The sequence below is a fragment of the Gavialis gangeticus genome, unplaced genomic scaffold, assembly GCF_001723915.1.
Source record: "Gavialis gangeticus isolate Ggan-Ray unplaced genomic scaffold, GavGan_comp1, whole genome shotgun sequence".
In the NCBI taxonomy this organism is placed as follows: Eukaryota; Metazoa; Chordata; order Crocodylia; family Gavialidae; genus Gavialis; species Gavialis gangeticus.
Genome location: NW_017729033.1, coordinates 82,691,060 through 82,717,985, shown reverse-complemented (window position 1 = coordinate 82,717,985; position 26,926 = coordinate 82,691,060). Strand labels below are relative to the sequence as shown.

Sequence of the window (26,926 nt, the reverse complement as noted above, 5' to 3'; positions counted from 1 at the left end):
CTCTTCCTTATTTCACTTAAAGATCATGTAAAAATCTCCAGTTCAAAATAAACATCTTCATTAAGATGGACTAGGAAAATAAGACTAGAATACAGTTATCAACAGAGATCTGGATTTTTTGCTTCCTACAGAAAAACAGTAAACAAGGATTTCCCCCTTTACTGGAGAAAAACACGGATTTCTCATTTTAGCAGAGAAACCCATGGATTTTGCAGTTTTGCAGTGAGCCCTCTGGAGGCTGGCAGAGTTCCAGCCTGTGGGGGGCTAAGAGGGAGCAGGAGGAAGGCAAGTGGGCAGGGGGTGCTATGTGCATGGCCCCAGGCAGCCTGGAGAACAGCTCCCACAGGTAAATGTGTGTATGAGAGACAGTGTGTGCGCATGTGTGGGGGGAGGACTGAGGTCCCCATAGGGAGGAAGAGAGGGAGTTGGGCTGGGGCTGCTGCCCAGCCAGGCACTGTGTGGGTCTTGGGGACTGGGGCCGCAATGCATGGTCATAGGGCCTTGGTGGGGGAGTGGGATGGGGCTGCAGATGGCACATCAGGATGGGGCTGCAGATAGCACATCAGCGCAGCTCCCCACCACTGCGTGCACTCCTGGGGGTAGCAGGGGGGCATGTGCTCCCCAGATGGGTGCACAGGGTGAGGGTGGGGCAGGCTGCTTACTGCAGGTTTGGGCTTTTGCCCTGCTGCCCTCCCCAGGGGCCTCCACAGTCTGGCAGATGTGATCTGATGCTGCAGGGCAGAGCATGGCCATGTAGGAAAGCTGCTTGCCATTGCGAGCTCCATGCTGTCATGGCATGTCTCCTGTGTGCATGGGGGCAGCATGGGTGGCAGCACGAGGTTGTGCCCCTTACTCCTGCCACATACGCTGGAGATGCATCAGAGCTTGCAGCAGCAAGCAACTTTCCTGTGCAACCATGCTCTGACATGCAGGGTCGGGACACAACTATGGACTGTGGTAGCCCCAGGGGAGGGTAGCAGGGCAGAATCCTGAGCCTGCAGTGTGCACCCACCTCACCCCCACCCCATGAACAGATCTGGGGAGTGTGGGTCCCCGCTTCTACCTGGGAGTGTGTGCCATGGTGGGGAGCTGGCCCCACCCACTCAAACCCACAGCAGGCAGGGAGTCGGCTCCATGCTCTGTTCTGCTGCAGCAGCCACGGCCTTCTGTTGGAGGCAGGGGGCTGCGGACCTGGGTCCCTGGCCCCATAACCCTGGCAGCTGGGGGCCCCTCTGGCAGGGTTGGGGGGCAGGGGTTGTGGGTGGGGGTGAGGGGCACCAGAAAGGCTGGGGAGCTTGTAGCAGGGGAGTGAGGGGCACAAGCAGGGCCAGGAGGCTGTGGGGTGGGGAGTGGGAGGCACCAGTATGGCTGCAGGGGCTGTGGAGGAGGAGTGAAGGGCACCAGCTGGGCCAGGGAGCTGTGGGGGACCTTTAATTTTCATCACAAATTTTGAGGGTTTTATCAGAGAATTTTCCATTTTTTATCAAAGAAAGTGAGGATCCCTGAATATCACTGATAAAGAAGTGGTCCAAAATTGTCCCTGGACAGAAAGGTCCATACAGACATTGCTGAAGGTTCTAAGTAGAACCCTTCTGTTTTAGGGGTTGCATTACCCAGGGTGTGGTGCAGTACCCAGGCCATCATGACTTCCAGAGGTTAGTGCCTGGAATTTACCCAGGTTTCTCTAGAGGGGCAGGAAGGCCTGGATTGGAGCAAGAGGTTGGGGTGTAGAGGTTGCCAGGTGTTGGGGCGGGGTCTGTGTGGCCCCCTTTGTGTGACTCCTAAGGGCTGCGTGCTCTGTCCCCTTACAGGGAACTCCCCCAGATTTTCCTACCACTTAGCTACCTTGCATTGCCAGCAGTTGTATAGAGATGTGTGTGCGGGATGGAACCAGCAGGGTTTGGCTGGCTGCAAGAGTGCAGCACAGGGCAGGAACAATTAACAGTTAATGAGCTAATTCACTTCCAACTGAGCATAGAATTGACAGCCATACCATGTTATTAAGTGCACATTTTGTAGTGGCTCAGTTTCCCCTCACCCCACCAGCAATTGACAGGTATTTAGTGCTACAGGCATAGCCACCCACCAGCCACAAACTTGGGACCTCTGCCCAGGGTCCCCAGCAGGGAAATCAAATTGATACAGTTTTTCTGCTTGCATACCCTTGTAGACTAGTCTCTGTGGGCAACAGATTTTGGGGCAGTAGACTCCTGGGGGCTCCTATAAACATGTGGGGATCTGGCTCCAATAAGCTAGAAATCCAGCATGGAAATTGATGTGCTCTGGCAGCCTTCCATGTCACGTGTGTCAGCATCCCCATGTGTCCCCATGTGTCCCCATGCTGAAAAAATGGGGACAGAGCACTTTGAAATAAAGTTCAATGAGCTTTAGTTCAAAGTGCCCTGCTGACAATTTTTTCAGTGTGCGGACGCTGATGCATGTGATGTGTGGGTGCTTTTAATTAGGGCTGCTTGCTTAAAGCACCCAGCACTGCATCCGTTAGCACGTGTAAAAATACCCTAGGTTGCACCCCAGTGCAGCCCCTTGGGTTGAGTTGGGAGTCAGGGGGAAGGTGGTGCTGGTGAACAGCAGTGCAGTTTGGGATACCTGGAGAAGTGACCAGACAGCAGGCACAGAAGCTTTGAACCTTGAACTGATTCAAAAAGGACCTGCTTAAAATAATACTTGATTTTCCCAATGTGTTTTGGAAATGTTGCAGCAAGTTTAAGCTGATCTAAAGTGGCTTGTACCTCTAGACTCTTGGGATGCATCCACACAAGTGTGCACATGCAGGGGCACGTGTTTCCTATGGGACAAATAGAAGTGGTACATATCTGTGCCACTGCTATTTGTCCCCAAGCATGTCCCTGCATGCAGGCTCCAGAAAGCAGCAAAAGGATCTGGATGGGGTAGGGGAGGCTGGAGTCAGCACCTGTGCTAGCCCCAGCAGCCTTACTTGGGGCCCTGGAGACCTCCTGAGGCAGCAGTGGCGATCTACTCAGAGTCTGGCTGGCAGCGAAAACATGGCTCTGGCTGGCCAGGCTCTGGTTTCTGGTGGTGCAAGATGCTGCTGCATGTGTCGTATTACATTTTTAGGGTGGTTTTTAGGGCTCTCCCAGTGTCACAAAACCCCACTGTGCTTCAAATAAGCAGTGCAACACACAGGTGCATGCACACCATGTGCAACTTGTGGTGCTTCAAATGGCTTTGAGCACACCATGTATGCATTTGTGGGGATATGCCCTTGAGGTTTAAAGTGCATTTAAAATGTTCTAAGTGTTACTTCCATCCACACCCTAAGTTAATTGCAGCTCATTTAACTTAACTGCAATTCACTTGTGCGCCCTCTCTGGCTGCCTACTGGCAGAGGAGCCACTTAGAAAGGCTGTGTGCACAAAGACCTGTTTTGAGCTCCTGTTTTAAGCTGCTCCTTTTTTGAGCTGGCCTGGGACAAATGGACCACTTCAAATGAGACATCTGTTTACAGCCAATGTAAGCCAACTCCAGCATACTGTATACAACCTAAACTCCTTTTTACCTGAACAAGACATGTAGGCACCCAAGAAAAATAGTACTGAGACTGTTCTGAATTATTAAAGCAATTTGAAAATATGTTAAATTAATTATGAATGCAATTCTTAAAAAGGAGTGTGTGAGTGTGTATTAATGATGCAATAGTTAACAGGAGTCTATTTCATTACAAGCAGGGCTTGTTAGCTGTACTTCTCCAAAGAAAATGTCTTTTTAATATAACAAAGATATCTATATTTAATAAACTTCTCATTATTTGTAAAACTCATTAAAGTCTATAGAAGGGGAAAAACACATCAGTGACACAAAGATACTAATAATCTGCTCACAGTAATGGTTCATATGGAAACTGTCATCTGCTTGGCTCCACACTTAACTCAATATAGATTCTAAAATAGTGTTACCTACCCTAATCTTGGTCATAATCTTTTTCTGGTTTGTTATCTCTAAGGTCTGTTCTTCAATGAACAATTTCAACAAGAATAAATTATGGCATTGTGTAAACTACTTTGCTAATCACTATTAGGCATTTTGTTTATCATATCAGTTTCAATTTACTAAAAGTCTAACTGGAGATGGTTTGATATTATTATATTTCAAAGATGGGTTCTATTAATTAAGAATCTCTCCTTTTATCTCTCTCTCTTTTTTTTTTTTTATAACTTTTATTCCATTGTGCAGCTCTCATTCATGACAAAGATAATTCCTTAAGGATATATTATGCTTTCAAGAAACACTTGGAATAAATTTTGCTTCCTGTTATACCTGTGCCACCTTCTTGAATACCGGGAAGCAAAAGTTAGTCTGAAATTAAAATTTCTCTAGAGCACTCTTTGACATAAGTAACATGAATTGGTATATTGTAAAAGAGAATAGAGTTTGATTCCAAATATATATTCCAAATTTGTAACATGAAACAGCTTTCACATAGATTCTGGTGCACTGGAACAAAAAATAAAACAGTATATACTGTCAGAATATGTGAACTATTTCTTTAAATCTGTAACCGGAAGTTGTCAAAAGTGGGCAGGAGGAGGCTTTACATAGAAAAAAGGAGAGAAAGAGATTTTATGCAGGTAACTCAAATTAGATTGAGCAAAACTAAGAGAAAACTGATGCATTGTGTTCTGTACTCTACATTCCTATTGCACATTTTGAAATCATTTTGGAGATGAAATAAGTGAGGCACAAACAATTCAGTTCCACAATGCAGGTAACAGACTGAAGAAAGGAGTCTTTTTGTAATGTTTTCAGAAGTGATGACATCTGACATATGCAAAATGTTTCTGTTTAGAAGTGATGCCAATATTAGAAAAATAAACACTGAACTATATTTACAAATGTGATAGTTTGGAAACTGTGGGGCAGAGCTGTACCGACACCCAGCACAACCACAGGTGGCAGACAGTAGAATCACCTTCAGTGAAGGTTAGTTGTGAAATAAGCAGGGGTAACTGATGAATAAGCAGTAATGGACCAAGCAGTAGCAGCACCACCAGAATCTGGTGAGGACAGCAGATGACAATGCTTTCCCTCCTGAAAAGCCACATATATCCTTTGACAGTGCTGTAACATGGCAAGTATAGGTTACCACTATAATAAGCCTGCCCAGCCCCCAGCCATGGGTGTACAAGTCCTCAGTGACAGAGCAGGTGGAAGATGTTAAAATCTCAATAGCTGCAAAGGCAAATGAAGACTGCAATGGAACAAGATCCCCAATTCTCTTGGTTTCCTTGACATTGGATCAAGGACCTGTTCTGTCAAGAGCTGTGTGCTGATGTACAGCAGCTTCTTCTTGATAAACGAAGTCATGCAAAGATGTCTTCCATGAAAACATCTTTTCCAGCACATTTCTGAAGCCCTTTGACAACCAGCTGATGGTGACGGGAGCAGGTTTGTGAGGTCTGGAAGCTCCTAGTCATGAACTGGTATGAAGGCGGCAGTTACAAGAAAGTTATCTAGCACTTGGAAGACAGGGGTGTCATCCAGCAGCTATACCTGTGACGGCCTCCTTCAGGATCTGCTCTGCTCACCCCACATGGGGAGGGGGCTAGAAAAGGTGTCCTCAACATAGCCTGTCTACCTTCTTCCTGACTGGATAACCACTTCCAGTGGAACCCCCTTTACTACAGTCAAAAATACCAGCGAAGTCACACCATCATTTTTGGGACCTGGAACATCAGGGCCCTCATGGACAACCCTAAGAGTAAATGACAAGAGCATTGCACTGCAATCATGGTCTGAGAATTCAGGTGATACAATGCTGATGTAGTTGCACTGAGTGAGACCCAGCAAGTGAGAGATGGGCAACTCAACATGGAGGTGGCTATACCTTCTTTTGGAAGGGTAAACAGGAAGGAGAGGGCCAAATTCATGGAGTTTGTTTTACCATTAAGAATGAACTCATAAACCAACTCAATGAGTTCCCTATTAGAATTAATGAGCACCTTGTGACTCTCTATCTGAAACTAGTGGGTAGCCAATATGCCACCATGGTCAGTGTGTATGCCCTGACTCTTGATGCCACTGATGAAATCAAGGAGGAATTCTATGCCATCCTTGACCAAGTCCTTTCTAATGTTCTGGAGGGAGACAGACTTATTTTTCTTGGTGATTTCAGTGCCAGAATTGGAAGGGACTCTAGCCGCTGAAACAGAACCATTGTCAAGAAGGGAGTAAGAAAGGTCAACTCTAGTGACATCTTTCTCTTGACCAAATGTACAGAACATGGACTCACCATCACCAACACCCTGTTTCACCAGGCAAACAGGCACAAGACATCATAGCAACACCCACAATATGGCACCTGATTGATTATGGCATAATCTGTGACCAAGATTGCAAAGACATCTGCATCACCTGATCTATGCTAGGACCTGATGATTGCTGGACTGATCACTGACCCATCTGCTCAGTTATGTCACTCAAAGCCAAATGAAGGTTGCAGCAGAAGCAATGCTGATGGAAGATCAAAGTTGAAGGACTCAAAGACCTAAGCAAGTGAGACCTCTTCCACCAATGCCTCAACACAGATGAATTCTAATCAACAATGAGAGAATGGCAGCAGCATGTGGGGTGCCCTCCACAACACCTTTATCAGCACCTGTGAAGAGACACTTGAATTATCTACCAGGATACATCAAGACTGGTTTGATGAGAATGACAGGAAGAGGCAAGAGTTGATCAATCACAAGTGCAAAGCCTTTTGTTCTTGGCAAAATGACCCTAACGCCAAGCAAAAGAAATTGAATCTCCAACAAGCCAAGGCAGAAGTCCAAAGGAGAACCCTACAATATGAAGAACAAATGATGGGAATACAAGGCTAAGGAGATTCAACATCTCACTGACATCTGTGATATGCATGGTTTCTTCAGTGCCACCAAAGCCACCTATGGTCTGAGCACTCAGGGACCAATCACCGTTGAGACCTAAGGATGGAGGAGACCTGATCAAGGAAAGGGGAGCCATCAATGCCCATTGGAAGGAGCACTTTGAAGATTTGTTGGTCAAGACTGTTGTTGATGAGAGTGTTCTCAACTCCATCTCACAGCACCCAGTCATAGATGATCTCAGAAACCCTCCAACCCTTGATGATGAGGTGAGGAAAGCCATTGAGCAGATGAAGGATGACAAGATACTTGGACTGGATGGATTCCCTGTGGAAATCTTCAATGGGGAGGAGGAAAGGGGTTGTAGAAGAGCTCATATTACAGCTTCATGCCCTCATCTTACAAGGTCTTGAATAATGAGGAAATTCCAGACAGCCTCAGGGATGACATGATTGTGACAATCTTCAAGAAAGGGGACAAGTCTGTGGAAACTACAGAGGGGTAGCCTTGCTGTCCACCACAGGACAGATCATTGCAAGAACCTTCCTGAACAGTCTCTTTCCATTTGCTGAGGAGCTCCTCCTGGAAGCTCAGTGTAGCTTTAGGGCATCAAGGGGGAACTGATATGATCTTCAGAGCTCATCAGCTGCAGAAGAAATGCCAGGAACAACATAAGCCTCTCTACATGGTCTTCTTGACCTCACAAAAGCCTTTGACTCTGTCAGATGAGAACTGTTGTGGAGGATCCTTCTGCAGTATGGATGCTCACTGAAATTTGTCACCATTCTCTTCCTGCTTCATGATGGTATGTGAGTAGTGGTTCTCAGTAATGGATCTGTTGCAGATCTCTTTGAGGTTAAAATGAGAGTTAAGCAAGGCTGTGTTAGTGCTCCAACACTCTTTTCAATATTCCTTGCCATGATGCTTCATCTGGCCACCAACGAACTTCCAGCTGAAGTGGAGCTAAACTACCAAATGGTTGGTAAACTGTTTAACCTCAGCCAACTCTGAGCCCAAAAAAAAGACCAGCATGACCTCAATCACTAAGCTCTAGTGAGCTGAGGATGCTGTAGTGTGTGTTCACTTGGAAGCAGAACTTCAGGAAATCAAGGTCTTTACTGAGGTATACAAGAAAATGGGACTGATGTTTGACATTCAGAAGACTAAGTTCCTCTACCAAAAAGCTCCTAATGAATATTGCCCAGCTCCAGTAATCCAGATGCATGGTGAGACTCTGAAGAGTGCTGAGTATTTCCCATACCTCAGAAGACATCTCTCACAGAAGGCTGACATCAATGAAGAAATCCAACATCACCTCAAATGAGCAAGTGAAGCCTTTGGATACCTGAAGAAATGGGTGTTCAAAGATTGCAACATCAGATCTGAAGCTAAGCTCATGGTTTATCAAGCAGTTGTGATCCCCACCTTGTTGTATGGAGCTGAGACATGGACAACATACAGGACACATCTAAAGTTGTTGGGGAAGTACTATTAATACTGCCTGCAGAAGATCCCCCAAATCCAGTGGGAAGACAGATGCACTAACATTAGTGTCCTCCTACAAGCAAACACCATGAGTATTGAGCCAATGATCATTCAACATCAACTTCATTGTGCCAGCCATGTCATCCAGATGTCAAATTCAAGACTCCTGAAGCATGTTTTATTCTCCCAGCTCAGTCAAGATGTAAACTCAACAGGAGAGCAGAGAAAGTGCTTCAGGGATGTTCTCAAGGCCAACTTGAAAAAATACAACATCAATATCAACTTATGGAAGATTATCACCCAGGACTGCCCCAAATAGAGGAAGAGTCTGCTGCAGGGATCTCAGTACTTTGAAACCTCACAACAACAACAGGAAATGGAAAAGCAGGAGTGCAGAAACAGCATAATGCAGACCAAATCACAAATCCAGCACTACACACCACACACAGGAACACATCCAAGCTGTTGTAGAGTCTGTTGATCCCAGATAGGTCTGATCAGCCATCCTCAGACACACAGATAAGAATCATGGAAGATAACGGGTGCTTGTACATGCAATGGGGGTTTAGTTTGTTTTAGTTCTCCCTAAATTGAAATGGTGGGTTTTTAAAAACCCACTGTTTCCACCATTTCAATATAGGGAGACCTAAACCGAACTAAACCCCTTTTGCAGGTACACAAGGGTTAGGGGGCCTGATCCTTAGAACTTACCTGCCTCTCCCATGGCAGGGGATGCCGGGGGGAGGGTGGGGAGTAGTTGCTGGCAGGCCAAGTGGTTTCTGAGTTGTGGGGGACCCTGATGCTTCCCTCTGTGGTGGTGGCATTCCCCAAGCAGCACCCGCCCACTGGCACCTGGCCTGCAGCCATGGAAGGAAGCACTGAGTCCCCACACTGCTCAGGCAAGCAGGCAGGCTCCAGGAGAAGAAAATAAAAGATCAGGCTCCTCGTTGCTTTTTTTTCCCCTTCAGTCAAGCTTGCCTGCATGGGCTGCTGCCAGTTGAACAGCCCTTGAGCTGCGTGGAGCCCTGGTGCCCCCTGGGACTGCTTGGGCCAGGTGCCAGCAGGGGGGTGCTGCCTGGAGAGTGCTGCCACCATGGAGGGAAGCACTGGGATCCCCCATAGCACAGGGACTGCTCAGCCCACCAGCAGCTTGCTCTTCCCTGCTGAGGAAGAGGGAAGTAAGCTCCAGCACCCCTACACTGTCCCTGCCACCTTCCCGCCACCTGGGACTGCTCGGGCATGGCTGGCTTGCCCCCGGGGCAGAGAGGCAAGGCAGCAGGAGGGTGGCTGGGTGTGCTGGCTGTAGGAGAAGGAGGTGGGGATGGTGCACAGAGCACTGGAAGCCTGCCAAGACCGAGCTTTCCTGAGCACATCGGATGGGTTTTACCTTGCTACGTAACAAAGTCATTTAAGGTGGAGTATGCCACCAAGCATGTAAACAGCAATGCCATTAAAGTTGAATACGCTGCCGAGTGTGTAAATAGCAAGACCAGTGAAGTGGTGCAAAAGGGCAATTAAGCCAGGTTAAAAGCCAATTTTGTTGCATGTATAAAGTCCCAATCATCTTTGGCTGTGAGGGATTGCTGAAGAAGAAAGAGTTTGGGAAAATTGTCTATGTGAATTATATGAATTCTGATTGATTGTATGCAGTTACTGTTTCACTGACTGCCTTGGTGTATATAGTAGGGCTGGTATTATGGAATCTTCACCCATTTGCTAGTAGGGCTGGTCTTATGCAGCCTCCAGACCAGGAGCAATTGAGGATCGTTAATCTGAAAAATCTGACATTCAGATGGGAGCCCTTTGAGGAATAGGGTGGATATAGCTTAAGAAAGAAAAGTTCTTTCCACACTGTCTGCATAAGAAGATACTGGAACAATGGAAAAATCATTATCAGAAAACAAGAAACAAAGAAACAAGGCTTCAGGTTCTATTCTGCTTAATAGAAGTTTAAATTTAAGCGGATGCTTGGCCAAAAAATGTGTCTTGCCTCAGGACAGTAAAGCTATTCAGCCCTGGAAGGTGTATGCTTTCCCATTCTCTCAGAGAGCAGGAATCATTTAACAACAGTTAATAAGAAATGCTCAGGGCTGCACATTTCACGTGTCAGACTCATATTTGGTCCTAGAAAAACGTTTACCAGAAACATGATCCAGCTACCTTTTGTCCAATACTCTAATAGTTAGGAAAATTCCTCATGAAGTCAGAAAGCTGAGTTTTAGGTCCCATTTAGGAGATTTGAACCTATATCTCCCACTTTTCAGGTTTGTGTCCTAACAACTAGGTTATGGGGTAGACATGGCTGAAGGCATTCTCCAGCCCTACTACTGAAGCTGAGCTCTTGGTTATCTCTCTCTCTAGGTACCATATCCAAACAGAACATTCGTGCCCATGGTCTTCCACAGATCTCTTCTCTTTGAGGCCTACTCCTGACATAAGTCAACCTGTCTTCCACAATCTCTCCTTCCTTCAGTCTTTCCAGTTATGACCAGACTTTCAAGTTCCTCTTTCCTCATAATGTGTCCAAGAAACTCCAACTGTCTCTTTCTGATATTAATCAGCAGTTTCCTTCTACAGCCTGATCTTAACAAAATATCTTCAACTGAAATGTGACTTGTCCAACATACCTTCAAGATGCAACTTAAGAACTACATCTCACTTGCTTCAATTTTCTGCTCCATACTTGGCAATATTGTCCAGCATTCTGATGCATACATAAGGGCTGGTATAACATAGCAATCCAAAACTCTTAACTTTGTCTCCACAGAGATTTTACTATTTATCAATATCATTTTCATTTTCAGAGATGCATCCGTTGCCATCCCTATTCTCTGTTTTATTTTGTGATCACAGTTACCATCTGATGTTACCCAGCCTCCCAAGTAGATAAATTTATTGACCTGTCATATCTGTTCCTTTTCCACTTTGATGTTGCATACAGGAATGATCTTCTTTGTAATTACCATGCATTCTGTTTTTCTACAGTTGATGGTTAAATCCCTTCTTCTCACTTTCACTAACAATTTTATCTAAAATTCCTTGAATTTTCTCTTCTGAATCAGCTATTAAGACCATGTCATCAGCATACTGAAAGCTGTTCAAATTATGTTTGCCAATGATCAGCCCTGGTAAATCCTCAATCTCCTTCAGTATTTTCTCACTGTATAAATTGAACAAGTCAGGTGAAAAAACACCGCTTTGCCTCACACCTCTCTTAATTTGGATGAAATCACTTAGTTCATTTTTTATCTTCACTGCTGCAGTTTGGTCCCAATAGAGGTTTCTTAAAATTCTCAAGTCTTTACTATCAATATCCAGTTCTTCCATTAACTCCTCATGCTTGACTATCAAAAGCTTTGGGATAATCAATAAAACACAAGAAAAGGTCTTTCCTCATTTCTATTGCCTTCTCTGAAAGCATTCATACCATGAAGATAGCATTTCTTGTGCCTTGATCTTCAACAAAACCACATTGAACTTTTGCAATGTCCAGTCTTATTCTACTTCTAGCTCTCTACATCAGCACATTTAATAGGATCTTTGTCACATGACTCATTAAAGTGATGGTTTCATGGAGTTCACATTCACTGGCTCCAGGTCTTTGGGGAGTGCAATAAAGATTGATTTACTGAGATCCTCAGGTATTTCTCCACTTTCACAAATCTCATTGATGATAAACTCTCTATAACAAACTTTTCCAAACATTTTATTTGTTCTACTGCAATTTTATCTGGTCCTGTAGCTTTATTGGTTGATAGCTTTCATTCAGTTGATAACTCTTTGTACTTCTGACTTAAGAATTTTCAAACCATCTATGTTCTTCTTAATAGATTGCAGATCTTTTTGACTGTTGTGGAATAACTCTTCAATGTACTCTGCCCATCTTTTCAATACTTATTCTCATTCCATAATTACATCACCATTCTTGACTTTTATACATCTCCTTGGCTTTTATATATCCTCCTTTGCCTGTTATATCTTTGATATTCCTATACATTGATGTAACATCTTCATCCTTTTGTTTTTCTATCTCTGTACATTTGTCATAAAGCCATTTTTCCTTTTCTTCATTGCACATTTATCAACTTCCTTTGTCCAGTTTCTTATACTCTTCCATACTCCAGGTTTTCCTCTTTCTTCTTTCTTCCATAAGTTCAAGGCTTTCTTTAGTCATTCATTTCTGTTTCTTTTGGCTTACTCTTGATAAAATAACTTCCTTGGCTGTTTCAGCTAGTGCATCTGTAAAAATTTCCCAGTTTGACATATTTTCTTCATCTTCAAGTTCTTGAAAACAATTTTTGACTGCAACTGTGTACCTTTCTTTAATCATATCTTTTCCTATTAGAATTGAATAATCAAGCTTCTTTGTCACTTTTGGTTTCTTAAATATCATAGTTTCATAGTTGTTTGAGGCTGGAAAGGACCTTACAGATCTTTGGGTCCAGCCCCATTTGCACTTGGGCAGGAAAGGCTGCTGGGATCAGATGATCCCAGAACGATGGGCATCAAGATGTTTTTTGAAGATAGCTAGGGTGGATGACTGTACCACCTCTGTGGGAGCCTGTTTCAAACCCTTGGCACTTGACTTGCAAAGAAGTTTTTCCTTATGTCTAGCCTGAAGTGATTTTCAGTCAGTTTGTGCCCATTATTTCTTGTTCTCTGGGGGTTCTTGGTGAATGGATTTTCCCCCAAACCCTGATGTATGCCCTTGACATATTTATAGACTGCCACCAAGACCCCCCCGCCCCGAGTCTTCTCTTCTCCAGGCTGAACAAATCCAGGTCCTTCAGCCTCTCCTCATATGACTTGGTCTCCATGTCTCTAATCATGCATGTGGCCTTCCTTTGGATTCTCTCAAGCTTCTCCACATCCTTCTTGAAGTGCGGCACCCAGAACTGGACTAAGTACTCCAGTTGTGGTCTTACCAAAGCCGAGTAGAGCAGGGGGATGACATCCTTTGCCTTGCTCAAGATGTCTTGGTGAATGCATGCCAATATTTGATTAGCTCTGCCAACTACAGCATTGCATTGGTGGCTTATGTTCATTTTGATGTCAATCATGACACTCAGGTCTTGTTCAGTTGTGGTGATGGCAAGCATAGCCACTGAGCCTGTAAGTGTGTCGCGGATTATTTCTCCCCAGATGGAGCACTTTACATTTCTCTGTATTAAACAACATCAGGTTGAGGTCTTCTCACCTCACAAGCCTGTCCAGGTCGGCCTGTATTGCCAGCCTGTCTTCAAGCATAACCACACTCCCCCATGTTTTGGTGCTGTCAGTGAACTTTGCCAGTTTGCTTATAATACCTGAATCCAAATCATTGATGAACATATTGAAGAACACTGGTCTGAGTACTGAACCCTGAGGGATGCCACTGGTCACCTTTTGCCATTATGTCTCAGTTCCATTAATCAATATGCTTTGGGTCCTATTATGGAGCTAGTTACTTAACCACCAGACTGTGAAGTAGTTGAGGCCTGTATGTAATAAATTGTTTGATAATTTTCCCCAGGATTTTACCAGGGATTGAGGTCAAACTAATTGGTCTGTAATTTCCTGGGTTCTCCCTTCTCCCTTTCTTAAAGATAGGTAGCACACTGGCCTTTTTCCTGTCTCCAGAGCCTCTCCTGAGTGCCATGAGTTTTCAAATAATTTTGCCATTGGTCAAGTGATGACATCAGCCAGTTCTTTTACCACTCTCGGTCCTGGGTCAGTTCATTGGTCCTGCTGACTTATAGATATTTAGCCTTTGTAGGTGGTCCCCTACAAGATCATCCTGTAAATTGTCAAGCAGGCTAACAGCCTTAGACTTCTCATCTTTGACAAGGTAAGCATTTGTGCTTGGAGCAACTCCTCCGTCACTCTTTAGGCACTTCCAGGTTCTTTCCTCTAGGACCTGTACCATCCTTGGGGCTGGCAGAGCGATCTTTGCTGCCACAACCACTCTTCTTGTACTCCCTTCTTCACCACAAGTTGTTGGAGAGGAGGTTTAGATTAGACATCCGTAAGAACTGCTTCACAGTTAGGGTGGCTAGGATCTGGAACCAACTTCCAAGGGAAGTGATGCTGGCTCCTACCCTGGGGATCTTTAAGAGGAGGCTTGATGCCTACCTGGCTGGGATCATTTGAGCCCAGTTTTTTTTTCTCCTGCCCTGGCAGGGGGTCGGACTTGAAGATCTATAAGGTCTCTTCCAACCCTGCTTCTATGATTCTATGATTCTACGATCGGACCATGGTCCCACAGGGCCTCTCCAATCAATCTCTTGAGTATGTGGAAATCAGCTTTCCTTAAAATCAGGGATTTCTACCCTACTGGCTGATTTCCCTGATTTAGAGTGGATTGAAAAAGTGATTGTTTCATGGCCACTGTGTCCCAGTTTCTCTTCGATCCTCAGGTTGCTCACTAGATTGTCTCCTTTGGCTAGAACCAAGTCTAGGAGTGCCTTGCCTCTGGTTGGCTCATAGATTTCTTGTGTTAGATAGAGTTCCTAAACACAAGTAAGGAAGCTTTGTGAGCAATCGGATCTAGTTTAGTGCTCATCCCATGAGATGTTTGGGTAGTTGACATCACCCACAATGACCATGCTCTGAGAGCATGTAGCCTCAGCCAGTTCTCTAGAGAATTCTAGGTTGAGATGTTGCTCTTGGTTCAGAGGTCTGTAATAGGACTCCTACAGTCAAATCCACTTCCCTGCACTTTCCCCATATCTTGACTCAGAGGGTCTCAAGTTGCCCTTCTTTGTTTCCATGTTCTGCCTCAAGGGAGGTGTCATGTTCCTTCACATAGAGTGCAACTCCTTCACCCTTCTTCCCAACATGATTCCTCCTATACAGGGTGTATCCCCCATGCCTGTGGTCCAGTCATAGGTGGAATCCCACCAGGTCTCTGTGATCCCTATGAGATTGTATAGCTTGTTGATTAGTATGAAGGCCAGTTCCTCCTGCTTGTACCCTATGCTTCTGGTGTTAGTGTGCAGGCAACTAAGCTTGCCAATGGAGGCCCTAGGCTTTCTGGTGAGTGGTGGAATAACCTCTCCATTGGCTGGTGTCAGAGAAAGCTTCGTATTGTTCCCTGGGGTGCTGGTTTTGAGGTTGCCATTTTTCAGGCTTGTGTTAGTAGTTGATGCCCTATCCCTCGTCTATCTCAGTTTCCTCAACCTTATTTTGATGGTGCATACTACAGGGACATGGTCACTTCCACAGTCAGCCCCTGGGTAAGTTTTCAATTGTTGAACTGTGTTTCTGAATCTTCTGTTGATGGTGATATAATCAATTTGGTTTCTAACGTTATCTCCAGGACTTTTCCATGTGTACCTTCTGCTCAGGTGATGTTCAAACCATGTCGTAATAATGACTTGATCATTTGCAACACACCAATCAACCCATCTCTCTCCTCTTTAATTTTTTTCTTCAAGTCCTTGAGAACCAACAGTATGATCCACTTGTTCACAACCAACTTTCACATTTAGATCTCCCATGACCACTTCTTGAAGTTTGCATTGTTTTTTTCACTTTATCAAGGTCTTCATAGAAATGGTCAATGTCCTTTTCCTCACTTTCAGCTGTCAGTGCATAGGTTTGTATTATTGCAATGTTGAAAGGTTTAGCCTTTATTTTCACAAGCATCATTCTATCAGATATTGCCCAAAACCATGGAAACATTTTTGATGTTTGTTCATCCAACATCAACCCAACTCCTCTTTCAGGAACCTGGGCTCCTGAATAGATGATCTTCACATCTTCTGAAACAATAATTTCAGCCTCTTTCCAATGTGTATCACAGAATTAGAATATTGATCTTTAATCTTTTCATTTCATGCTTGACATGATCCAATTTCTCAATCTGATGTAGAGTCCTCACATTCCATGTTGCCACGTGGACTGCTGTCTTCTGAGTGTGGACAGTAGCATGCATGATGGTCAGAAGTCACCTGTTGCACATGACTATCCTTACTGAGTGAGGTGTCCTCACTTTTTCTGTCAGGGACTCCTTTATGCAAAGGCATTGACTTTTTCTACTGGCGTCAGTCACTTGACTCTCCTAATCTCTCTCTACACCAGGTCTGCTGGTCCTACCTTGATCCGTTGGGCTGGGCCCTAAGCTTGCTAACTAAAATGCTTTGTGCCTCCCTAGCAACCAGCCATGGTTTTTCAGGGCTACTACCTTCTGTAAGACAAAAACCTAAAGAGCACCTTCCTACAGCACCTGTTTATAGCCCCCTAGCTCCCTTTCAGCTACACCCATGCCTTGCAGGTGAAGAGAAAATAAACCCTCAACTAAAACAGCTAACTTATCTAGGTACACTTGCCACAGAGCAGATTCTCCCCATCTCTACCAGCTGGCTCCTCACCAACTTCCTAGGGCAATATCTCTTTGTGGAACTCTCTACTGAGTTCCCTCCCCTAGCAAGATCAGAGCCCAAGTGACTCTCTAGCCCTGGAGCCAAGCCTATACAATCACTAACTACCCCCAACCCCCTCGGTCACCTGATCCCTGCTTCTCAGAACCAGGCATGGAGGTTTTCTATTACCTACTCTGCAGGCTTGCCTGTCCATCGCCTGCCTCCCTACACAGCTTCACAACTCTGCTTCTTCATAAGCTATCCCTCCATATTGTTTTGCAAACAATCACACTTCTCTGTAGGCTTCCCTCTTGCAGCCACTTAGGTCTGCTTCTTGGCTCTGTACCAGTGGTTCTCAACCTTCTTAGACTCTAGACACTCCTTGGTATACTGGAGATACTCCTCGATAGACTCAAAGCACTTCCCTGAAAATGGCAGCTCTGAATTTTTACTCTTTTGAATACAGGAAAAATAATAGAGCAATTACTCTGTTGCAAAGAACTCAGAAAGAGCACAGAAGGTCAGAATATTTTTAATGCTATCATTTCTTATTTTTCTTGTGAATCACATTTACACACCCAATCATGCTAACATTGTGAGGTACTGTGCAGCAACTAGGAAAGGATCTCAAGGCACCCCAGCATGCCACACACCCCAGCTGAGATTCACTGCTCTATACTCATTAACAAAAATTCAACTGCCCAATTATCAAAAGCCTGGGCTTTTCAGCTTCTCTCTCTGTTAGCTGCATCCCGTAGCCCAATGGTTCTCAACCTTTTTTGTACCAGGACCCATTTGTAAACATTGATGGCCAGTCCCGACCCAGTGCTCCTCACTCTCGACACACTGCCCACCTGCACCCAGGCTAAAACTCTGCCAGCTTGCAAGGGAAAAGACACAGTTTACCATGTTTTTCTCCTTTAAAGGAGAATCAATTTTTCAAGTTTGTTGATCCATTTTTAAAGTTTGTTCAGGACCCTTTCATACATTCTTGCGACCCACATTTGGGCCATGACCCACAGGTTGAGAAATGCTGCTCTAGTCTGCTTTCTACAGAATTGTTCTTGCATTACTCCTGTACCAGGAGTAGGCTCCCCTGTTATATTTACATATGAAATCATATTGAATTTAAAATACTTGTAAAGCAAAATACTACTCAGCTGGAGAATGGATGGCAGTATCTGGCTCTAATTAATCTGAAGATGTGGCTTTGGTTGTAGATGTAGGAGACATGAGCTTGCAACAGAAATAGTAAACTTTAGCAATGATTAATACTTTTTCCTGTTGTGCTCATCATGTTTGGCAGGAACACCCCAGAAATATCTACAAAGTTACTTCCTAGTTCTCTTCTCTTATTAAAACTTTTCTTTGTTCTGATGACTGCAAAAGATTTGTCAGCAGTGAAGCAGCTAAAGTGCAAAGACCGTTGCTATCACGCTGACCAGGGCTATTCCATTCATTTATTGTACTCTTCTCTATCTTTATCCAGCTGTTCTCTTCTTTTATAGTTAGACTGTAAAGACTTTGGAACCCTATTTTATTCTATGTTTGTACAGTATCTAGCACAGTAGGTCTCTGGCCCATAAAAATCTTAGCATAAATCTTAAATATGATGACTTATACACTGGCTTTGTTTCAGCAGCCGCCCCAGGAGATTACTGTTACTCATAGTCACAAGTCCTCCCTTTGTCCATCATTACTGACTGATATACACCTACTCACTGGTGCCAGGGCATTTCACCTTTTCCTGTTGTCTACTGCCTGGCACAGTTCTTTGAAGCATATGTTTTGAAGATGTCGCTGATTTGTTCCCATTTGACTGAGAACAAGTGGGAGAATGAAGGTTTCAGAAACATGTGATAAAAGATTTGGGATATTAAACAGGTTATTCGGTAGATGGTAAGAAGGAAGACAGAATAGAATATTATACCCTATAGCAAAAGTAGCTTCGAGTCTATTTTCTGTTTGAAATAAAAAATAGCTTTTAGCAATACATTTTATTTGGATGACTCAGAGGGCACAAATCTGCCTTTAATGCCAAACATTGCAACACTGGTAAAGTTAATAGGTTTGCAAGGTATCATGTAGGGCCGATTACAACTCATTAACTTTAACAACAGGAACTAAATTGATGAAACATTTCTAGCTATCTTGTGACTGGATGACTCACAGGATTGTTAATGGAGTAAAGAGCTTTTATCTATGATGAGAGATCTAATCCAGACTATTTTATTACTGACCAAACCTGTTACTGTATTTCAGATGTAAAGGTGTGTTTACAGATTCTAATATGCAATCTAATATTAATCTAAATTCAGATTTTAATATGCTAATGTTTAGAGTTCAGTTCAAAAACTCAAAGGCAGCAATGGAAAAGCCATAAAAACTAAAGGCCAAATTCTCATGCTTGTGTCCAAACCTAGTGCACAAACCTAGTGCCTTACCACTGGTGTCTGCCTACTAATTGAAATAAGTCTTTTTGAACATAAAATGGAGAGTGGAGGGATGGAGGACCTACATGACATTGTCTGTACCACACAAGGTAAAATTACTGTTGCTAGCTTTGAATGAGCTGGTATGTCTACACACCATAGTGTAGTGCAATGCAGAAATAATAGCTTGTGTCAGAACTAATGTTCCTTCCCTTCTATTTGGCCTGAACACAGCATCATGCTGATAAGCTATATACTGCTTTGATTCTGGAGTTAGCACAGCTCCGTTGCACTTTGTAGATATATTGGCTATGGCTTTCCCTTATAAGTGCTGCCCCATTCCAGCTGTCCCTCTGCACTTCCATATATATCACAAATGATGTATCTTAGAAATGACAGTACAGGTATTTTGCACTGATGTTTGCCCTGCTTTTACATAAAGTTTCAATTTCTAGGACTGTCATTCCAACACTGTTCCAAGCACAGCATTGACAGAATTTGTATTTTTAAAAATACTTCCAGATAAAATCCTGAAATAAATAGATAGATTGTGGACAATGCTTACAATCTTCTGCTGCTGCAAAGCCATGAGAATGTAACTTTTTGTTTCCCAATAAAGTAACATGCAAAATATCTTTTTTATTGCAGAATATGAAAATAATTTACAACTTCTATTGAAAAAAACAACGGTAGGAATCATGATTAATGAGACAGGATCAGATATATTACAGAACTCGTGTGCCTAAATTTTAGGGTCCTGACCGCCAGAATGGGATCCAGAACCCCGGGCTGGTCAGCTGCACTCCCTTGTAGAGTTAGATATCTCAGAATACAAAATAGTGTTGAATGTGTAGGTGCCTAGAAGTAGTCAACAAGAAACATTGAAAATGAGGGTGATTCTTCAATCCAGTACCTTAGTTACCTTACTCAGAGCTGCAGGCAACTGCTTCTGTCTAGTCTGGATCCACAGCCCTGATCTCTCTTTTCAAGACAGATGCCTGTGCCCTTTCTTGTAAAGAACTGTTTATAGCTCAGTTTTTTATTTCTTTTTTTAAAATATGGCTGGAGCAGGACAAGTTTACCCTTTTACACTATGATCTACAGTACTTGCCTAGGAAAAGGGAAATCTACATTAAATTCCTTTTGCTGCCTGAATTATTCAAACCTACATTTCCTATGACCCACAAGCATGACATAACTACCCAACCAAATAGTACTTTGCAGAGAGGGACTCCACTTTTCTAGTTGGCATTGTCATGCGGTGAAGAATGGAATTCAAGATTCACTGAGCCAACAAGAGGCATCAGGAATGCAGTTCTGTAACCTAGCGTTTAGGGAGGACTTAGGGAGGGAAGGAGGACTTTTTTTGGTGCCTGGACTATTTCTGTAGTTCTTATTAAACTTGCGTTGGATAACAGCACTCCTGAAAGCTGGGAGCTGAACTCAAGATCCCCACGTTCTCAAGGATCCTAGTCACTAGGTTACAGACTCATTGGGTTTTGCACCCCACTTTGATTCCTGGCCCACCCAAAATTTAAAACCAACTGCCTGGCAGTGACAGCAGCATTTCTATTTAAACAGCAGTGAGGGAGACACTTGACTTCATGTCTTATTTAATCTACCCAATTCCCTCTACACTCTTTATTCCACAGGTGTTAATGACCCTCTCTTTTTTTTTAAGTGGTCTTGATATTCAGTTAATCAAGCTATTCTCCCTTCTGCAATTCTGCTGTCTGTTAGCTACCCCTGGTAATGTAACTCCTATTTCACATTCCTGAAAACTGTTTTTAACTGTAGCTAAAAATATTATCTCAGGTGTAGGTATAACTTTCAGTGAAGCATTGGATGCACTGTCAAGATGTCCAAGAAGGCTAGATGTGATAAATCTAATGGCTACAGGAATAAAGAAATAACATCTTTTGATTTTTTTGCCTCATTTGTTGTGTTTTGATACATAATATATGATATAACAAATTAATTCCAATAAAGTGCTATTTGTTTTTGCTTTGATCTTAAACTGAATAATATAGCACTAGGCTCTGAGCATATTAGTAAAGCCTTTAGTTTATTTTTACTTGGAGAAAAATAAGTGTGATGTTCTGTGTGAGAATGTACTACATCAGAGGTATCAAATTCATCTAGCTCTATGAGCCAGATGTGGTTCCCTGGGCTACTCTGCAGGCTGGATTGGGACTGGGATCAGGACCAGGACTGACCCCCTGTGCTGCCTGCAGCACGAGATTTAGCCTGCATGTTGTATGCACAATGCTACCCATGACACGCAGGCTGGACCTGGTGCTTGAGGCAGCACAAGGGGTTGGTCCAGGTTGCCATCCATATGCAGCCCATGCCTCAGATTCCCTGTGATGTGTACAATGTCAGGTCTAACCCACATGCTGTAGGCAGTGAGAGCCACATGCTAACCCTACACACAACATGCATAGCTGGCCCTGGGCCAGTGCATGCTGCACGTGGTGCTGGACTGGCCACTCATGACTGGTCAACAGGGGTTGGTTTGGGGCGCACACTGCATACAGCGCCTTGAAGAGCTGGTACCTCTTCCCCACCATGTGCAAACTCTGGCACAGATGGATCCAGACCAGTTCTGGAGTCAGCACACAAAGCCTGTCTAGGGGGCTGGGGCCCAGACATAGAATTAGTCCAGCGACCCACAGTCTGGATCATATGACTTTATGGGCTGGATCCAGCCTGTGGGCCATATGTGTGGTACCCCTTTACTATACAATCTGCATGGCCCTGTAGCATTTGAAATGAAAAAGTGAGGCATCCATGGAGCTTAGGGGGCAACTGGGAGAGTGCATATATGTATGCGTCTAGGAGGGCAGGTGGCGTTCAGCACTGAGGTTTTGGATTTAGGTGCTTACATTCTGCCTTACTCCTACACCCATGCCCTTTGTTGAATCTGTCTTGTAGTCAGGATTTTTTCCAGGAATATTACTTTTAATGTGTAGGTCTGTGCTGCATCCTGAGAGTAACATGTAAGTGGATTCAATTGTGTGCAAAGCCCTTTCACAATCACAAGGTACTCTCTGCCCTCTTAAAGCCTTTAGGCATCAAGTTAATTTTCTTATAATTCCCATTAAAAGTCTACTGTGCTTTTGCTTACACAGTAGTCAGGCCTCGTAGGCGGCATGAAAAGGGCATTGTTTCTGGGCTATTTTCCATTGTTTTGTTAGCACATGCCTCTAGACTGGTTTCCATTTCCTTATAAGGAATCTGCTGCTCTTCAGAGATATGAAACGTACAGTAATTATAGATCTCAAGGAGCTGAGTGCTGTGAACTGAGTTCCTAAATTCTATGGATAAGTAGTATAAAATGTGCAAATATTTTACTAACTGCTCTGGAACACTCTTCTTGCTATTTTAAAGTCAAGTCTATTGTATGGCAATTTCATGCAAATAACACCTTGTATGAAGAAACACTATCAAGACATTTGTCAGAATTATAGTTTCTCTTACCCATTAGGCACAACAACATTGACATAATTTATTGAGCTAGTTTTGCTACAGTAAAGTTTCCTACTATTTGATGAATGCAAACTAGCATTTAAGCATGCATAAATATTTAATCTATTTCTAAATGTTCTTATCATGCAAGAATAAAGGTGTTAACTGGTATAAATAGACTGACCATCCAGTTATCACTAACGTAGGCTGTATTTCTGAGCTGCTGTCTTGGTAAAGCAAGATCTGTTTTTCTCCCTTTGCATTATGCACCTGAGTACACATCAAAAATAAGAAAAATGTAATAGCCTTTTGAGGAGGAAAAGTAAATTATTACTAATACAACTGCAAGATACACAGTACTAAATAAAGAAGATCAAGCAGAAGAAGGTAGATTAAAAAGAGTTCCCTAAAAGTAAGAATATATGATGCTTCACTGATTAAAAAAACTGAAGCTGAATCATTTCTGATTCTTAATCCTTCCAAAGAGACATCACTAGAATTATTTATTTTAGTACTTTGCAAACCTTTTAAGTTGTGTCAGGACGCATGAATAATTCCTGTCAAACAACTCAGAAAAGTTCTGTTTGCTTCACGTAAATATCACTTTAAATCTGTTCCCTCCAAACATGAGAGCTCTGAAGGGAAGATTTCACTGAAGAACACTGCTTCAAATGAACACAATTTCTTGTTCTTCCAGAGGACGTGTCAAGGATTGCTATGAAGCTAAACATGACTCATTTTGTAAATTACCCCCTTTTTTTTTTATTCTGTGCACTGTAACATGAATTTATCTACAGTTTCCCTGAAGATGCAAAGTTGGGAAGGTTATTTTCCTTTAGCTCTCACTCTCCCCAGTCAACCCACTAAGCTTACTAGGGTTCGGTTTGTGAACTGTTGCCAAGTCTTTCATTCTTGGGGTTGCCATTTTGTTTCTTTGGTTATTTTTGTCCCTTTTATTCAATGAGTGATGAAGGCAGGGGATTAATTTGTGGGTTGCGTGAACACAGCACAACCAGTGGCCCAGACTCTGATATTACTTTACACCTGCTTTATAGCAACATAACTCCCTTAACTTGTCTAGAGTTGTTCCTCATCTACAGGTGTCCATGGCATCTGATCAGATCCTGAATACCCATCCTCCAAAGATTCAGCCTTTTGATAGTAGCATTGTAGCAGACAGGCTGCTGTTTTGTCATCAAGCCAGCTATCTTCATTTGCTTTAGAAAAATATCTCTAACATCGCAAACTAAGAAAAAATGTCAATATGTTGGCTACAAGATAAAAACCCCGTTTCTAAAACAAACAGTGGAAATGGTAAATATGAGTACATTTCATAGTCTGCCTTGGGATCTCTTTTATTCCATAGGAAATAAGATGCACACAGTAAAAGTGAAGAGGAAAACACTTGGGAGTCAATGCCCTTGTAAAAGGAGAGACCGGAAGAAGAGAATAAATATGTGAGAGTTAAGTGATCAGATTACATTCAGTAACGGATAAAAGACATTTAGGATAGGATCAGCTAAGTGCTAGGAATAAAAAAGGTTATAGTGGCTATTGCCAGACAGTGGGAGGCATGGGGTTGGTGTGATAACACACAGCAGGAGACACAATAAAGCAATAAAACAGAATGGGAGGAACTGGATTAACCCAGGCACATACAAATACATAAAACTGATTGAAACATTGCACTCCTTATTCCATTTAGTTCAGAACAGTTCTATTGGAGGTCACTGGCTTTGGTAAATGACAACTCTCTTCAGAAAACTTCTCTAAAATCATGTACTGGGAAGGCAACAGGAAATGCATTTTTGTGGTTTGCTTGATCTGTCTCCAAACTGCTTTCTCACTATTTTTGGTTATGTCATTATAGAAAGCGACCATTTTGGGTACAGAAATCCTATTATCTTCCAGTGGTGTAGGTCAGGAGTCTGCAATCTACATTCTGTGTTCCTCTGTATAAATAATGCATGTATGAGTCTGCAAATTTAAAGAGTGGTAAGTAGCCAGACAGCCCTGTCGGGAGTCAGTCTTTTCTTGGTTGTATGCTGGCCTCAAAAACTGTTACATACTACAAAGTTAATGCTGCCTCATCCTTACTTCCTTATCTCTGGCCTTTACTACCTACAGCAGGTAGTGTTTAGCCAATGACTAAAAGACCAGTAATGGCATGACCGCTGATTTGAGTCTCTTGCCAGGAGAAGACCTTGGTTATGCCTTGACATACACAGGGTCAGGATTTTCTGTGCATTATCTGTCATTATAAAGCCATTTCCCTGTTCCTTTTGATTTCTCTGCTATTTTCTTTCTTTGTCAGAAGGTAATTCTTCAGCTTTTCTGTGTAGTCAAGAGTGCAACTTTTTCTTTGGTATTTTCTCCCATGACAGTTCCTAATACATCTTTATATATATGAAGCATCATAAACAAGAATATTAAAGCTAGAATTAAGAGTTTTGATCATTTCAGGAAAATGACTAAACTCATCATCAAATATCTGGGGATAATTCAGAGTAAGGTATATCCAATCTTTCCATTGACTTCAGTAAACTTTAGATCTGGTTTTCAGTGAATTTTTAGTGATCTGCTAATAAATCTAGCAATCCTCTGAAACTTAAAAATGAACATACAGAACATATGCTGTAATGAAGATGAAAAATATGGGGATAGGGTAAAATTTTATATTAAAAAATAAAGAGTGTAGAGACTGTTGTACTGTTTTTATTATTTGATTTCATATTTAATGAAAAAACCTTTCCATTTAAAAATATATTTGACACTGCAATAGAATGTTTAGAATTTTCACCAATTACTACACAATACAGGGATTAGTTGGTTGAAAATATTCAAAATGTCAATGAAAATGTTTCTGCCAATTAATTATACTTGGGTCCTTTCTGCAGAAATTAGATCTAATACATCAGAAGTATATGGGGCTTGACTTGTCTATTAATGAACAAGATATAAACCATTCAAAGAAAACTTGTATTGCGATGTACAATCCACATTATACCCTCGCAGCATAACAGCTTCAGCCTCCGAAGTGATTTCAGTGGGAGAAGTGTACAAAACTGAGGATAAGTCTGCATGGAGGAGATAAATATTACTTATAAACATTGATTTTTCTAGGATGGATACATAGCAAAAGATAATGTTCTAAGTGCACATGTTATAGATTAACAGGGTAAAATACCTTAGATACTGATCTCTGGGAATAGGTACACAGCAAAGTAAAAACTTCTTCCACTGCACCTTTTAGGCAAAATGTCCCAAGGTGCTTTACTCTCTGACAATTAAAAGAACAATAAAGCTGCCATTTAACTAGATAAACCATAGAAAATGAATCCCTCTTAAGTATCATTAAAGACATACAAATTCTTCCCTGTGCAATTTGCATCGGAATATCTTTAATAAACCTCCTTCCTGGTTAATGCTTTCTGATATGAACATGTTCCACCACTGGGCTGTATGATTTGTTAACTGGCTCTAAACCACAACTGGATATATTCATAAAAGGTCTAACTTATCTAAATGTCATTGAACCACTGCTCAATTATGTGGAAAAGGTTTTAGATCCTTGCTGGTAGGTATCTCTGAACATAGATATTAATTGCTTGTTGCAAAGAAATGCAATGAAGGCTTACGTTAGCGCTCACTGTCTGATGGGATCAATAGCTGTACAAGTGTACAGTTGTTTATATTTACTAAAGTAGGTAGCAGTTTCTACTAATAAAGTTTATGGTATGGCTAAAATATTAGACATAATACTCCTATATTTCCCCTTCAAGGGAAGGAGAACAGACAGGGGATATCTGGTTTATGCTGTGTCTGATTTCATTGTTAATACATAGAGATAAAATATTTACAGGAAGCCAAGAGTGTAATGAGGTATGTATTAATATTTATACATGCAAAAAAGCAGTTATAAAAATATCTATGCCAAAACAGTTATCATTCTGGGGGGCCTTTCCTTGTTCATAGAATATGGTCTTGGGGGAAATCTTCTAAGAAAGCCAGCCGCAGATTCCAGCTGGTACAAGCATCTACAGAAACAACCAAATCAGGGACCTTGGGCATTCAGAGAACTGTTTTGACTAGTCTTCCTCTGTCCTGGGGTTATCCATTGTTTGTTCTACACCTTCTTCTCTCTTTCCCTCTCTATCTTAGCTTCTAAAGCATCTCATTTTAGTGCCCTTGTTATCCTTTTCATTATCCTGTCCTGTACCCCGCACCAGTTTTCTTTCACTTGTCTTTCCCCTCTTACCTTTGTCCCTAGGTAAGCACTTACTTCCATAAAAAAGGAAAAACACATGAATATAATATGACATTTACTGCCATCTCTATG

At 42.5% G+C, this 26,926-nt stretch overlaps 1 long non-coding RNA gene across 1 annotated transcript; it reads right to left on the bottom strand.

The window, feature by feature from the left end:
• Window positions 1-14,696: 14,696 nt before the first annotated feature.
• LOC109303710 lies at window positions 14,697-26,686 on the bottom strand. The gene is made up of 3 exons (XR_002099183.1): window positions 26,677-26,686; window positions 23,249-23,252; window positions 14,697-14,803 (listed from the first exon to the last, which is right to left on the bottom strand). It is a non-coding gene; the product is annotated as an uncharacterized LOC109303710 (long non-coding RNA).
• Between the last annotated feature and the right edge of the window lie 240 nt (window positions 26,687-26,926).